This window comes from Trichosurus vulpecula, chromosome 3, assembly GCF_011100635.1.
Source record: "Trichosurus vulpecula isolate mTriVul1 chromosome 3, mTriVul1.pri, whole genome shotgun sequence".
In the NCBI taxonomy this organism is placed as follows: domain Eukaryota; kingdom Metazoa; phylum Chordata; class Mammalia; order Diprotodontia; family Phalangeridae; genus Trichosurus; species Trichosurus vulpecula.
Genome location: NC_050575.1, coordinates 361,905,806 through 361,922,782, shown reverse-complemented (window position 1 = coordinate 361,922,782; position 16,977 = coordinate 361,905,806).

Genomic DNA, 16,977 nt, shown 5'->3' with positions numbered 1-16,977 from the left:
CGCCAGGTGGCACTTAGCCTGCTGATGCCAAGAGTGCTCCTCCTACTGCCAAGTCTAGGGCTTCAATACATTCGCCAAATGGTTTGCTTCAATCCCTAATGATGCAACCTAGAGTGTGAAACAGAATATTATTCAAATTACTAAAAGGTAAAGTCTTTGACCATTTGCCTTCACCTGATAGATCTGGACTCCCTTCTCTCAGTTCACAACTTTGAAGACAGCATCCTGTGATCACTGAGTTTATTTTATATAGTATAAAGTGAAAGGAAACAGAAGTATGCTGGTAAGTATTTAACAATCAGCTCTCAGGAGATGGAGGTGGGGGTGCCTGACACACTTTAAAGATTAATCTACATTATTAACATTTCTCCCCCATTTTCTTATTTTTCTTAAGTCTAGACAATAAAACAATAAGTCAAGTCTTGATTACGCATGAATCCTCACATTGAAATTTTAACAATCAGCTCTCTTAAGCTAGTTTGAGCTGGCTCCAGCAGCCCCTTGGAAATAGCTCAAACGCTCCTACATGAAGATGTTCTCCTTCAGCCATTTCCTAAACCTCCTCCAAATTGCCTCCATATCCACAGTTTCTGGGGAGTGAGTGTTTGCACCACATCTCAGGATCCTGGACAATAAACAGTGTCAGCAGGGAAAGTGATGAGGGGGCAGGAAGCATAGGGACCAAGCATTTATTAAGTGCTTGCTGTATGCCAGGCACTATGATAAGTGCTTTACAAATATGATCTCATTTGATCCTTACAGCAAACCTGAGAGGTGCTATTTTTGTCTTCATTTTACAGTTAAGTGATTTACCCAGGGTCACACAGCTAGGAAGTGTCTAATGCCAGATATGAACTCAAGTCTTCCTAACTCCAAGCCCAGTGCTCTATCCACTGTGCCATTGCTCTTCCCCAAAATTGACCCACCCAAATGAATTTACAAAAGTTGACAGAATCGGCAATGCAGCATCCTCTTTCCTCAAGACTCCTCTTGCTGTCTCTGCTCCACTATTAGATTATCCCTTGACATTGGTCTCTGTCCATTTTGTTTACTTAATACCATGACTTCACAACCACACTGTCTGTGATCTGGGCACATTTACCCTGATTGTCTTCCTGGTCACCTGAACATCCCAATTTAAGGATAATAGAGAGAAGAGAGCAAGTTAAACCTGAACCCTTTGCATTTGGATCACATTGCCCTCTGTTTTATCATGGGACTTCCTGCCCTTTACAAATGCGAGTTCACTGAGAGCCCCAGTGAGGGGGAGGCAGGGTAACACATCCTCTCCTGTGTCAGGATCATCAGATACCTCTCCTCCCTATTCCCATCCCTGTCGGTAGAGTTTCTCTGAGTCATCACCTCTCCAGGCCCAAGGGAAAATAGTAATTCATATATATATATATATATATATATATATATATATATATATATATATATATATATATACATACATATATATATGTATATATATATATATGTATATATATATCACATATACACACACACATATACACACACAAACAGTCACAACAGAGACCCATGTTGTACTTATAGCAGCACTAAGAGGCAGGTATTTTTGTCTCCCCATGAATCAGGAAATTGAAGCTCAGAAAGGAAATCTTTACTTGCCTAGGGTCACACAGTTATGACAAGGCTTGAATTTGAACCAAGGTCTCTCTCGGTCAGTCAATGATGCTCGTTATATGCCAGGCATATTGCTGAGTGTAGGAGATACAAAGAAATGGGAGGAAAAAAAACAATCACAACCCTTGCTTTCAAGAAGCTTATGTTCTAATGGGAGAGACAAAATGCAAACAACTATATATGGGCCATTAGGTGGCACAATGGATAGTTCTGGGCTTGGAATCAGGAACACTCCTCTGCTTGAGTTCAAATCCAGCCTCAGATGCTAACTGTGTGACCCTGGGCAAGTGACTTCACTGTGTTTGACTCAGTTACCTCATCTATTAAAATGAACCAGAGAAGGAAATGGCAAAATATTCCAGCATCTTTGCCAAGAAAACCCCAAATGGAGTCACCAAGAGTCAGACAGAGGACTGAAAACAACTGAACAACAATTATACACATATATATGTGCGCCCACATATAGATATAATACATATATGTGTGATATACATACATATATGATCAGAGATAATCTCAGAGAGAGAGAGAGCACTAGAAAGAAATGTATGAAACTAGGAAAGATAGGATTCTCTTAATAACAAGTCTAATGTTTATCCATTATCATTAATCTCAGTAATCAGTAGTGGTGGTAATCAGTAAGAACGCTATCTTGGATATATACTGCATACATATCTACTCCAGGCAGGCGCCTGCTGGCTTATAAATCAGCAGTACTCTCTTCCATCCCATGTACCAAACCTGAGCTTCCAGAGGTTGGCAACAGGTCAGTGAGAGAAGTACCTCCATGGCCTTCCTACTTTTTCCATCCTCAGCATAACAAACAGCCACAAAGTTGTGAGTTCTTCCAAAGGAACTCAGACAGGCTTGTTTGTCTAAATTTGAGATTCTGGGGAAACTTTATGGAAACTTTAACGGTCACTCGTGGAATAACATGTTGGCTGCCCGGTTGGGCCAAGGACAAAGTGGTCTAAACAGATACCTCTGAACCAAAGCCCTCATGCAATGCCAATCCAGCAAGACGTTATTCAGCTCAAAGTAATGTTTGCGCAGTTGGCTATAAATGTGCTCCTCATCTTGAAATGGGCCATTCAGCCACCCACCTGAACTCAACTGCTTAGCCAGGCAGTGGATGACATAAGCTTTCTTTACAATAACTTATTATTCTATCCCAAGAAAAGGAGGCAGTGGATGGTAATGGGATGAGTCTCGGATCTGCATTTAGAGGGCCAAGATTCAAAATCTGGCTCTGTTACTATTTGGGTGACACCGACCAAGTCACTTCCTTCTGAGATTATCTTTCATTTACACTGTTATCTATATGGTAAGTACTTTTGTTTTTTTAAGTGAGGTCTCCCTCATTAGACTATGAGTTTCTTGAGGGCAGGAATGGTGATTATGCCTTCCTTTTTGTCACCAGCCTAAGCACAATGCCTAGCACATAGTGGGTTCTGACTTCCACTCTCCAGATTTCTTTCATCTTCTATAAAATGACAAGATTGGACTATATGATCCTTAAGGACTCTTTCAGCTCTAGATACTGTGATTTACCTTGTACCCCACCCCCCAGCTCCAGATACAGCCAAGTACATTAAGGCCTTCCTGGTCATCTTTGGGGTCCTCAGTTTTGAGAGTCCACAGCTTTTTGGAAGCTTATAGGCTAAGCCTATAAGCCTGTGATGGCTCAGGGCCATCACAGAAGGTCTTTCTTTCTCAAGCAGGATGGTGTCCAAAATTACAAAAAAAGAGAAAGAGGTGGGAGAGAAATTTAATCTTCTCTTCCCCAGAAGAATCATGCAGATCATGGGTTTTGTGATAGAAAGGGGAGTGAGCAAGACTTCCTAGCCAAACATACCAGGAAATATGCTTAGCACTGGAGTCCCTATCCTCAAGGAGCTCACAATCTAAAGGGAGAAACAATTTGTAAATAACCAGGTAAGTGGATAGAAGTTAATCTCAAAGGAAGGCATTAGCAGGAGGGAGGTAGGAAACTGAGAAAGAGTTCCTCAAGAATGGAGGATTTGAGTTGAGTCTTGAAGGAAGCTAGGGAAGGTAAGAAACTGAAATGAGAAGAAAGAGTATTGAAAGGAAGAAGGAGAGTCAGTCCAAAGGCCTGGAGACAGGAGATGCAGTATCCCAAGCAAAGATCATATAGCCCAGTGTAGCTGGATTATAACCCTGCAGAGGAGAATCAAGTGTAAGAAGACTGGAAAGTTAGCATATGGGGATCAGGTGCACGTGCAGACCCCTACCAACTTGTTAAACATTTTCACATGAACTATGTTAGGGAGCTGAATCTGGGAGAATCATGATGACCAGAGGATGCATGGATATTCTGTTACTAATTCTGTTTAGCCTACCATGTGGTTGAGAGGAACTTTTTGACATTGGCCGTAAAGCTGGAACTTTCTGTGTCTTCATGGGGGCCTAAGCCATGTCTGGTCCTTTATTTACTATATTACTATCTGGGGAGGAGGTGATTCCCTCACTCATAGTATCCAATGAGACCATGTAGTAATGGGCCTTCTTCCCCACCATCCCAAGCTATGTGGACCCTGAAAAACAGGGTTCATTTGGGTTTGAGTTCATTCTTTTCCATTCTAGGTGAAGGGAGTGGAGTTTCAAACCTTGGGAGTATTAAAAATTTGGAGCATGAGCCCAAGAAACCTGGCAGTCTAGGAATTCAGGACAAATGTTGGAGCCAGTCCAGCACCTATGCGCTGAGGAATATACAGAGATCATCTGAAATTACCTTGGGACTCCAGCCTGGTAGAAACCAGCACCAATGCTGTCCTTGGACATGAACTTGGTGGGATAAATGCTGTATAGCAACTGAGTTAAGTTTGCAACCTAATCCCTGCCCCCTCCCCAAGGTTGTGAAGCAGGGATTATGCCTTCTAGGTTTTTATGGAAATATTTTTATTTTGTTCTGGCTATATCTTTGGAGTCAATATTCTTTTGTCAAAGCTATCCAATGTTAAGTGGTTAAATGGAACTTGGTTGCTAGTCACTGGACCCTAAAAATGCGCAGAATACAGCAAATGGGGACTCAAGTCAATGGTGGAGAAAAGATGCATCCAAACTATGTCAGAGTACCTGAGAACCCTGAGGGGGCGATGTTAACAAGGGCATCTTCTCAGAGAGAGAGAGAGGTGGGGAGGGAGGGAGGGAAAGGGCCAGGTAATACAGAGTTTTAAGTGTCAAAAAGAGGTCTTTATATTTCATACTTGAGGTAATAGGAAATCATTGGAATTTAACAAATAGTTAGACCTAGACCTTTGCTCTAATAAATCACTTTGGCAGCTGAGGGGAGAATGGACTTAAGCGGGGAGAAAGTTGAAGAAGGTAGATCAATAGAAGACTATTGCTATAGTACAGATAAGATGTAACGAGGACCTGAACTAGAGTACAGAGAGTAGGGAATGGAGTAGCTGAGAGATGTAAAGGTAGAAACAGCAAGATCTGGTGATGGATTGAATACCTAATTTGAGTGAGAGTGGGGAGTTCAGGATGACATAGGCTGTAAGCCTGGGTGGCTTAAATTATAATGATGCCTTCAACAACAATAGAGAAGTTCAGAAGATGTGAGAGTTTGAGGAGGGAAAAATGATGAGTTCTGTTTTGCATGCATTGAGTTTGAGATCCCTATGGGATATCCATTTGAAGGTATCCAAAAGATATTTGGTGATACAAGATGCTCAGGAGAGATAGTAGGAGTGGATATATAGATCTGGGAATTATTTGTCAAGAGATAACTGGATCTCTTGGAGATCACCAAGTGGGATAATATAAAGAAAAAGGAGAAAAGAGTTCAAGACAACATCTTGGGGATCACCCATTGTTAGTAGGTATGGTACAGAGGAAGAATGAAAAAGGGAAAGTGAGGAACTGTAAGATAGGACAAGAACCAGTAGAAAACAATATCATGAAAACCCAGAGAAGAGAGACTACAAAGGAAGTGAGAGTGACCAACAGTGTCAAAAGCTGATGAGAAGTCAAAGAGATTGAGGATTGAAAAAAGGCCATTGATTTAGCAATTAAGAAATCACTGATAATTTTGGAGAAGGAAATATCAATTGAATGATGAGGTCAGAAGCCAGATTTCAGAGATTTTTAAAGAGAGTGAGAGGCGAGGAAGTGAAAATGCCCAGTGTAGCTGGCTTTCTCAAGGAGTTTGGCTATGAAGAAAAAATGACATAGAGCTAACAGGGATGGTAGGACTAAATAAGGAATTATTTTTAAGGATGAAGTGGATCTGAGTGTGTAGGAATCAAGGAAGAAGTCAACAGATTGGGAGAGGTTGAAGATAAAATATGGGGGAGCAAAATGCTAGAGTAAACAGGAGGGGATGGGACTAAAGGTGCCCATAGAGGGTTGACTTTGACAGGGTGAAGGGTCACCTTTTCACCTAGGAAAGGAGTGAAGAAGAAGATAGTGGGAGAACATGTTCCAGTGATGTGAGATAAGGAGATAGAAGGGCAGGCCAGGTATGGGAGAGAGAGAGTGGGGAAAGGCCACCAGCGCCAATTGGGACTGAAGGTGAAAGGTCTTTCTTATTTATCATCCATCCTTCACACGCATGACAGATTGGTACAGAGCTCTGATCATGTCCCTTGCTGAAGAATTTTAAATGCCTCCCCATTGCTTATTGTATGAAATCTAATAATGTTGAGCTTGGCATTCGAAGTCCTCTACAATCTTGCCTGAATTTGCCCTCACTTCTGTTCATGCATTATTTAATCTATGCTTCAGTCAATATAATGCATCAACTATCTTGATGAAGGGCATTTTGCCATGGGCAAAAGGACACTTAGGAAAGGATGATAAAATGGAAAATTATCACTAAAAAATAAAAGGAAGTTATAATTCAGAGAGATGGAGGCTGACAATAAAATATATTTTAATTTTAAGGGTTAATGCACATATTTGATAAGGAAGAGTTGGTCCCCAAATTATTTTGGGAGTTTGCAGGGAAAGATTTTGGGAGAATGAGATAGCGTAGGCCTATATCTATGTACCTTTTAGGGAATTAAGTGTCGACAGGAATGGTAAGTTTTGTTTTCCCTTTGTAAAGGGCTTCTGTGAATGGGCCTCACATGAAGAGGCAGAGTCAACCAAAGGCTTAATGAACAAGATCATGATGGGAGACAGTGCAAAAGACAGCAATAAAGAGACTAACCCTTTGGGGAATTAACTTCAGTCATCTTCACAGAACTCCATGCATATTAGCTTTGTGATCTAGAAAGAGCTCCCTAACCATAAATCTCAGGCTGGCAATCAGTCTTTCTATTTATCTTATCCTCTAGCTCTCCATGCTTCACAGATACCCTGGTACAACTTTAGCCTGACTATTCAGTTTTTGCTTGTTCTGTTCCCAACATGAACCTTTCTTCTTTGGCCCCAGGCAGAGATTGCCCTTTTCTTGCTCAGGAGTGTACTTAATCACTGGTACACAATGACCCTTCCTTGAACGGGATGCAACATTCTTCTGGAAATTCTGCTTCTGTTACTGATGATTCTTCAGGTTAGCCAACCAAGTGGTGTCCCTGGTTATGACCGCTGTGGGTGACTGATAAAGTTCTGAACTCATTCTTCAAGTGTCATCTGATTCTGCCTCAAGGGTATGCCTAAAACATGTTTCAGTTGATCACTTGCAGTTGATAGAATGTAATATTTTGAGCATTTCCTGGGATCATCGGCTCCTATGATTAAAGGGTTTAAAGATCATTCAGCCCAGTGCCTTCACTTTATCTCTCTTGATATCTGATCGCATAATTGCAGCTCCTATCTTCTTGTATTCATTTGATAAACAGTAAATTTTGTTCTAGCTTATCATTTTAATTCTGCGCATGTCTGTTTTTCAGATTTATTTCTTGAATATAGCAGATGGTTAGGTTTTGGTTTTTATCCATTCTAACACTTTTTTTTATTGTTCACGTTTTAAATTATGATCGTTAAGCCTGCATTTTCCTCCATTTATTTTTATTTCTTCAGCATTGATTTTTGTCCCCTTCCTCTTTGAAGCCAGTACTTTATCCACATGTTAGTTTTGTTTGCACTTGGTGCTAGTCTAGTACCATAGACTCACAAACCTGTAAAGGAGGAAAAAAAGAAGTTTGACAAAGAGACAGAAAAGAACTATAGCCTTTTGGATAAGCATTTGAACCTTTCGGCTAAAAAGAAAGATGCCCATTTGCAAGAGGCAGACATCCAAGTGGAACAGAATCGAAAACTCTTCTGTGAGCTGTCTCTCGAATATGTGTGCAAGCTTCAAGAAATCCAAGAAGGAAAAAAGTTTGAGTTTGTGGAACCAATGCTGTCATTCTTCCAGGGAATGTTCACGTTCCTCCTAAACCGAGTCCTTTGTATTTACTTAAATTATCCACTTCTCTACCTTCCTTTTTATCTATTTATCTATTTCTCTACTTCTTTTGAGCCTTCTCTTTCCCTGCCCACTTAAGCATGCAGCTCAAAATTTTTCTACCGTCTTCACCTTTATCTTCTTAAAGTAACTTTTTCATTGTTGTTGTGTCCTTCTTCTAATTAGCTATTCTTTGATTTTTTTCCTCCTCGCTATTTCTCCTCCTTGCAGACTATGTATATTCTGAATTTTATATTCTGATCCATAGGCTATACTTTTACTCATTTCTTTTTTATTCTTTGTGCCTAAGGTTAAAGCTTCTGCAATAATAGGTTTGAAATCCCATTTCTAACCAATTTCTATGACATTGCTTTTGTAAACTGTATCTCTTTCCCTCCCCCATCTCATTTTAGGTTTTTTGGCTGCGTCTTGATCTTAGAAATATAATATCAATTTATGAAGAGAGCAAATGTCAGATAGAAGCAATATTGTGTGGTGGAAATCACACTGTATTCAAAATCGTGAGATCTGACCCTACCCCTATCATGGTCAGTCTGCATTATTAAAGTCATTTTTCCATCTCTGGCACAATAGTCTTCCTGCTACTCTGGGTGTTAGCTGGCCTTGTAAACTCGTACAGCCTTTCTTCTGGGGTGGAATGCTGTCCAGGGAGGCACAGACCGTTCAACCTTTCCTTCTCCTGATTTTTAATTCTGCTTCAATTTTAGCTCTTTTAGTACATTTTGTTCCTTGGGTGACACCCCCTTTGTTCTTTCTTTTATGCTACAAATCAATCTATTTTTAAAATAGTACCCATATTCCTATGAAAGAATTAGTTTCATCATTTAGACTTTTCTTGATAATGATACTTTTCTTATGCTTCTGCTGTTTGGAGTGTTTGGAAGTTAATTTGTTCCCTAGGTTTTTTGTTTGTTTTTGAAGGAATGCCTCTCTTTTGTTAAATGTCCATCTTCTCTTCTTCCAATGATAGTTAAGTTTGCAGAATATGCTGTTTGGGTTATAGTTTGAACCCCTTGCTTTTCAGGAATATATTATTCCTTTCTCTCCCATTATCATTCAGGAATGTGGGATAATCCTGTTATTTGAATTATCTTTCCTTTATATTTGAATACCTTTCTGCTGAATGCTTGCAAGGTGTTTGTTACTGAAACTGAAATTTAACCACTATATGCTTTGAAGTTTGAAATGTGTGGTTTTTTTTTTCTGATGGCAATCTGTGGATTATCTTGATAAGTGCTTTGTTGTCTATATTCCAAACACATACACATACACACACACACACACACACACAGACAGACAGAGAGAGAGAGACAGAGGGCGGGGGAGAGAGAGAGAGAGACAGAGAGAGAGACAGAGAGAGAATTTTCTTGTACAATTTCCTGAATTATGGTGTTTAGGGTTGGTTTTTTTTTTTAATTTGCCACATTCTTCTGGGAGACCTATAATCCTTAAGAAATCTTTGTGCATTCTTTTATCCAAGGTTAGTTACTTTGGCTTTTGAAGAAGTCATGTATTCTTTTGTTTCTCCGTTGTCGAATTTTCTTCCTTTTAAGTATTTCTGTTATTCTAACTTGCAGAGCTTGTACTCATTTGGAGGCATTTACCTATTTTACATATGTATATATATATATATATATATATATATATATGATACTAATTTTTCTACTCTATTACTTGTTTTTAGTTCTGAATTGAGAGCTATGATCTCTGACCTAGATTCATTCCTAATTTATTATTTTGAGAGGTTTATGTCTTTTTAAAAAATATTCTAGATTTTCTTGCTGTTATTTCATGTTCTTTGGGAGAATCTGCAAAGTCTTTCATCAATATTGGTTTCTTTTCCTTTATGTTATAACATTGGATCAAATGCTTTGGTTTCTTTATGAGGTTTTAGTCATTCTTTTTTCTCTTTTTATTCTCTTCTCTATTAGTTAATATCTTTGTGAGCTAGGTTTTTATTCAGGCTTTCTTTCTTGGGTTTTTTTTTTGTTCTTTCAGATTATTTCTTATATATTCTGTGTCACTCACCTTCAGGGATCCTCACTATCTGGTTCCTCCCTCTCCCATTGCTGTACAAACTCCCAAGACTAGGTTCCTAGGTAGCTTCTGCCTCCTCATACTGGAGAAAATGAGAATTGCCTGGATTTGAGTTCCCCTGAGTAACCTCCAGGAAGAGAGGGCTGACCTCAGCTGGGTTTCCTGTGCATTTCCCTCTAGTCTGTGGCTCTCAGCATTGTGCACAGATTTCATTCTTGCTGGGTCTTCTGCCCCCTCTGCCCTCTCTACTCGCCCTTCCAATCACTGTTCTTTTACTTCACTGGCTAAGCAAAATCAGTGTCTATCACCTCTCGTGGGGCTGGGAGTTGGGTGTGGGGTGGGGAGTTTTATACTGTCACTGCTATGATCCCTATAGCCAGACTCTGAGTCATAAGTCTGTATCTAAGCTTGCTTATGCTCAGTCAATCCATAAACATTTATTAAGTGCCTACATGTGACAGGTACTGTGCTAAACTCTGGGGACACAAAAAGAGGCAAAAGACAGTTCTTGCCTTCAAAGACCTTACAATCTAATGCTCACTGTGGCAGGTGTGTAAAATTGGATGGGGATAGGATTACTGGATGAGATTTCTATGTATTTATATCACCCAGTGTTGATTCTTTAGGCTTTTGCTTTGTACTACTAGGGTTCTGTCTTCCTATACTGTGGATTCAACTGTTAATTACTCTATATCTCATACATAATTCCTTTGTTTTGAGGTTTAGGTCTCAGAGAATTTTATAGAAAACAACTGCTCTGTTGTTTTGTTTCTTCTGTCTCATGGTTCCTCCCATTAATTCTAATTCTTTAAAAAAAAACCAACTATTTTGCCATCTTACTTGTCATGTCAAGAAATTCTGATTTTATAGATGATGAAACCAGGATCCAGAAAGGCAAAATGACTTTCCCATTTTTTAGTATCCTTGGAGCCCAGTTCATGTAATAAGAGATAGTAAGGGGCAGAGACATGTTGTTATGGCCTTAAACAAGCCATAAAGAAGGGCTTACATTTTGATGCCCCTTTGTGAGTTATGAAGTTCTTCAAATCAAAATCAATGGAATTAAAGGGCAGCTAACTATTGACTGGCAAAGGACGGGTCCTGTCCCCTGGTAGTCCTTTGAATAGTGAGATAGGCTCTCAAAGGAAGCTGAGGAAGAAAGCAATTTGGAGAGTTTGACGCCTCCCCCCACCTGGCTACAGAAAGTCAGCTGTAGAGGGAGAACCATCTCTTGAGAGAGATTTCCTTCTCATCTTAAAAGGTTACTGCGGGAGGGAAGGGATCATAGAGGATCATATATTTTAGAGCTGGAAAATACCTTAGCTTTGAATCTAACCCACTCATTTTACAGGTGAAGAAACTAATTCATAGAGAGGCTAGTTGATTTGCCCATGGAAATACAGCTAATGTCTTTGAGGTAGAATTTGAACACAGGCCTTCCTGGCTCCGAGTCTAATTTCCTAGCCACTGCATCACCCCAACTCTTCTCCCTCTCCATTGGACAAGGTATCTTGAAGCAGAGCTACTCAATAGAAAATGTCACTCCCAGTAGAGAACAGGCCAGGGAATCCTGTGGAGTCAGTCAAGGCATGATACCAGAGGAGCTTTATGAGTTAAGAGAGATTTAGTTCCAGCCATTGAGAGAAGAGTTGTGAATGGAGCAGGCCCAGGGAACCCATTAGAGTGACTTGCCCGGAGCAGAGATGCCAGATCCAGGGGACAGGACGATACCTGAAGAGTGAGAGTTCCGTAATACCAGTGGTACGAGTTGCTTGGACTCCATGTGTTCTCTCCATTCTTGCCTCTCTTTTAGTGTACTCTGTGTATGTGTTTATTCTTCCCACTGAAATTATGTGTATTTGGGGGGAAAGAATACCCCAGTTTTGAGGAAGAAATATTTTGTAGTTGTTTTTCTTGTGATGTCATTAAAAGTCTTTGCTTTGAACTAATTATGTCAACTGACTGACTATTAAAGCTAAGTACACCAATAGGGGCTCATAAGTTATTTTTTAAAGAGTATGGGCTCACAAAGTACCTTAAACTTGGGGATAGCCATTCTTCTAGAAACTTAACTTGCGACCTTTGAGTGTGAATTGGGAGAATAGCCCCTGGAAGGGGTGAAACACTGTACAGGCTATATGTAAGGTATATTACACATTTTGGGGGGCAACTAGGTGGTGCAGTGGATAGACTACCAGGCCTAGAGTCAGGAAGATCTGAGTTCAAATGCAGGTTCAGATACTTACTAGTTGTATGACCCTGGGCAAATCATCCTCTATTTGCCTCAGTTTTTCATCGGTAAAATGGGGACACAATGGAGAAGGCAATACTCCAGTATCTTTGCCAAGAAAACCCCATGAACAAAGTCACATAGAGTCAGACATGACTGAGCAACATTTTTAAGGACCCACAGAATAAATTCTCTATCCAGGATTCTTTTTATTGGATGTCCTAAGATCACAAGCACCCACTGAAAAAAAAACTTAGTCTTGTTTGCCCATTTATTATTAGATCATGATTTGATAGTTCATTTTCCAATGGGTTTCCTTCACAAGTCAAACAAGTTTCTTTGAGATAATTTTTTGCATAGTCGAATGCTTATGTACTGATATTCGTAATATCACTGTGCCCATTACAAGTATGGAAGCCGATATGAACAACATGGATATTGCTTTCTCAGAACACTGCTGCCTAGAAAGTCACCTAGAGCACACTGCAAGTGCTCATCCATGTAATTTTTTAAAAAAATTACTTTTGAGCAGATGTAGGAATTTTACCTTATTGTGGCATGAGATCCTTATGGATTGTAAATCCATAGGATAAGATTTTCCTGATATGCTAGAAAACCAAAGTGTGGTTCAGCCGTTTCAGTTGCGTCCAGCTCTTTGTGACCCTATTTGGGATTTTCTTGGCAAAGATACTGGAGCGGTTTGCTCTTTCCTTCCCTAGCTCATTTTACAGATGAGGAAACTGAGGTAAACAGGGCATGAAGCCAGATTTAAAATCAAGAAGATGAGTCCTCCTAACTCCAGGACCAGTGTTGCATCCACTTTGCCACCTAGCTGCCCATAGAAAACCTAAGTAATCAAACACAAGTGTATGCCTTTTTTGGAGCCCCATGCCTGTTTGAGGATTTTCTGAGTTTGCTTGACTTCTTTGCTACACAGGTTTATGAATTATCCTGTTTTATGTAGGCTGGACTTGTTTGCCTTTACAAAGGTAGAAGGATTGTTTCCAGACTCAGATTTGGTTTGGTTTTCTTGCTGCCTGAGACATTGGAGACCACAGAGAGGTGGAGTTGAAAGTTTCATGAGAGCTGCTACTGCCTTGGCTGGTAATGACCTAGCTTGACCTATTGCCATGGTGAATGCGAAGGCAGACAGGAGTAATTTTTTATCCAAATTACTAACTCTTTAGACTTAGGAATGATATCCTTTTTAATTAACAAAGTACAGGGTGTCCCTCAAGTCTGGACACATAGGAAAAAAATGCATATTTTGAAATATTTGGAATATTAACAGATCTTAGCCCCACTTGACTTCTTTTTCTGGAGTATGCTAAAGGAGAAGGTGTACTCAATGAAAATCACCGATGCAACACACTTGATTGAACACATAAAGAGTGAATGTGCTAAAATTGAAGGCAATGTGGAATTATTGCATCAAGTTCACATAAATCTTGCAAAGTGCGTCAACCTTTGCATCACAAACGATGGAAATCATATTGAAGATGTTATTTGTTAATATTCCAATTAAATAAAATGTTGTTGAAAAATTCATTCATTTCATTTCTTGAAACTATGCATTTTTGCCTACGTGTCCAGACTTTAGGAACACCCTGTATTTTCATTGTATTTTATTGTCCACAAGTATTTTATTCCCAAGTCTAAATCACTGAACTGGACTAGGTTAAGTCTGGCCCAGAGTCGCTATAAAAAGAGACCAGGAAATCACTAAGAAAAGTTGAGGCTGGCAAAAACTAGCACTTTATGTATGCACCAGGAGTGAGGAAGTATAGCTCAATCTTTGAGCATCATCTTGTTACCTTATCAAATGTCACAACTCGCCAGGCCAGGGGCCACGAGTGCCTAGTAGAATGCCTGAGACAGCTATAACTCCTACTGCCACCTGGTGGTGTGACAAGATATAACATCCTGACTTGAGACAGCCAGTCTCTGTGCTTTTCTTGTAGCAATGCTCACCAATCAGGATGTTTTGTCATCACTGGACCACACCTGACCATCTTCCTGCCATGTGATCCTCACATTGCTGCTGCTGCATCTCCCTAATCAACCTCAATTAAACCATGCCCTGGAGGAGGAAAGCCATTTTAGGTACTTCTGATATGATGCTTTTTTAGTTGTCGAGAGCCTACTATGTCTAGCTATCCCTAGACCCTCTGACCGACTTTGCATCAGCCCTCTTCCTGCCATGTCACTTTAGAAGTGCCATTTCCTCGCCTTCTTACTCCCCACGTTTCCATCTGTTGTTCTAGGAACAGTAATTAAATTAACACTACCTCCTATCAAGGGATAGTCACTTGACCGCCCTATGGCTCTCCTCAACATTTTTGTGACTTCCCAGACTTTTCTTAGCTCACACTTCCTCATGTGTGTTGTCTTCCTTCTTAAAATGTTAGCTCCTTCCATCTCAGAGAAACTTGGGAAGACTTGTAAAATTTGGTGCAGAATGAAGCAATAAGAACCACGAAAACTATTTATACTATAACAGCAACCTTATAAAAATGAACAATTTTGAAAAGCTTAAGAGCTCTGATCAGTGCAATGACAGATCTTAATTCCAGAGGACCAATGATGAAGAATGCTACTCATCTGCTGGCAGAGAAGTGATGGATTAAATATGCAGAATGAGACAAAACATTTTTTGACATGGCCAATGTAGAAACTTGTTTTGCTCGACTATGTATGGCTGTTACAAGGGTTTTGCTTTTCTTTAGGGGTGAAAGGAAGAGAAAATAAATGTTAATTTTAAAAAGACTATAAGCTGGGGCAGCTAGGTGACGCAGTGAGTAGAGCACCAGCCCTGGAGTCAGGAGGACCTGAGTTCAAATCCGGCCTCAGACACTTGACACTTGTACTAGCTGTGTGACCTTGGGCAAGTCACTTAACCCCAATTGCCCTGCCAAAAAGCAAAAAAAAAAAAACAAAAAAAAAACAAAAAGACTATAAGCTCCTCGAAGGCAGGAATTATCTCTTTTGTATTTGCATCCTCATCATTTAACCTTATGCCTATTACATAATAGTTACTCACATGATGCCTATTTGTTTGTTTTGAACACCCAAAAAAGAGCATTTCCATACAGAGATCAGAACACAAAAAGATTCTACATGAAACCACGAATCTCCATTTCAAACTACTTGCTTAAAAAAAAACAAACCCTACAATAAATTCTACACATTACTTTCAAAACTCTCCTGCTTGTCTATACTTCCTTCTGAATTTCATCCTGTTCTCTTCTGTCTACTTCTAAACAGGTCTTGATGGTCCTCTTTTTCTGATATTATTATTGCTAAGCCCTCCCACATGAAAAAAGAAGGGGAGACTTGTAATAAACAAGATCACAAGGATCTTGGAATATTGTATTAGAATATTGGAATACTGTGTTGTGACATTTCCTCTCATTTATTATAGAACCTACCAGATCTCATCATCCTGATTATAGTTCCTTTGTATTTGAAGTGCTTCTTTCTAGATGCTTGTGGCATTTTTTCCTTTGACGCGGGAACTTTAGATTTCAACTTTGATATTCCTGGGACTTTTCCTTTGGGGATTCCTTTCAAGAGGTTATTGGTGGATTCTTTCCATTTTTATTTTCTCTGGTTCTAATAGATTTGGACAATTTTCATTTACGAATTCTTGAAATATAGTCCCCATTACTTTTTCAAAATCATGATTTTTAGGGAGTCCAATGATAGTTAAATTTTCTCTTCCTGACCTGTTTTCCAAATTAGTTTTTATATCAAATATTTTATATTTTCTTCCAATTTTTCAGTCTTTTGATTTTGTTCTAACATTCTTGCTGTTTCATGGAGTCATTGATTTAAATTTGATCTGTTCTGGTTCTCAGAAATTCCATTTTGTGGATAAAATTTGCCATTTTCTTTCTAAGATATTTATTTTCCTTCTAATTCTTTCATCCAAATAATTAATTTTTTTCTTGTCTCTTGCTTCATTTCTTCTAAGTTTAATGTTATCCTTGTAGAAAATCCTTGCATTTGTTATAAAGTTAATCTCCCTTTCTTTGGGAGGGAGGGACCTCTATAGAGATTTATAATAATTTAGTATAATGGCAGGGGTTTCTTTCATTTACTTCATTTTCCAACTTTAGTTTCTAAGTGTGGGTGCCTTGTGCCAAGACCATGATCCACTTTCTACTGCACTTTTGGATGATGGAGAATCTGTTCCAAACTTTCTCTTCTCTTTTTAAGCCACCTACCCCACCATACTTCCCCTCAGCTTTTTCATGACATTAATCTCCTGATTTTCCTTCTACCTGTCTCCTCAGTCCTCAGTCTCCTTTGCTGGATCAATATCCATGACCTGCTCCCTAAGTTCCCTAGGGATCTGTCCTAGGCTCTCATCTCTTCTATCTATACCAGGGCTGTCCAACCTTAGGTTATCTTAGGGCCACATTAAAATAAAATAATTATTCAAGGGCCGCACCCAGAATAAAAAATACACTACACTAATAGAAAGTGGGGGAACACGCATCATCAGTATGACAGGCGAAGGTGTGAAGTGAGAAAGCAAACACAAGACAACAAAGTGATAACAACAGTATAAAGGTAGGTGCATACTGACTAGTCTGCCTCATACAGATGGAGTGCTTCCCACAGATTGATTGAAAATTCTGTGCGATATGTTCCGCCCGTAATACTGCTTAAGAACGCC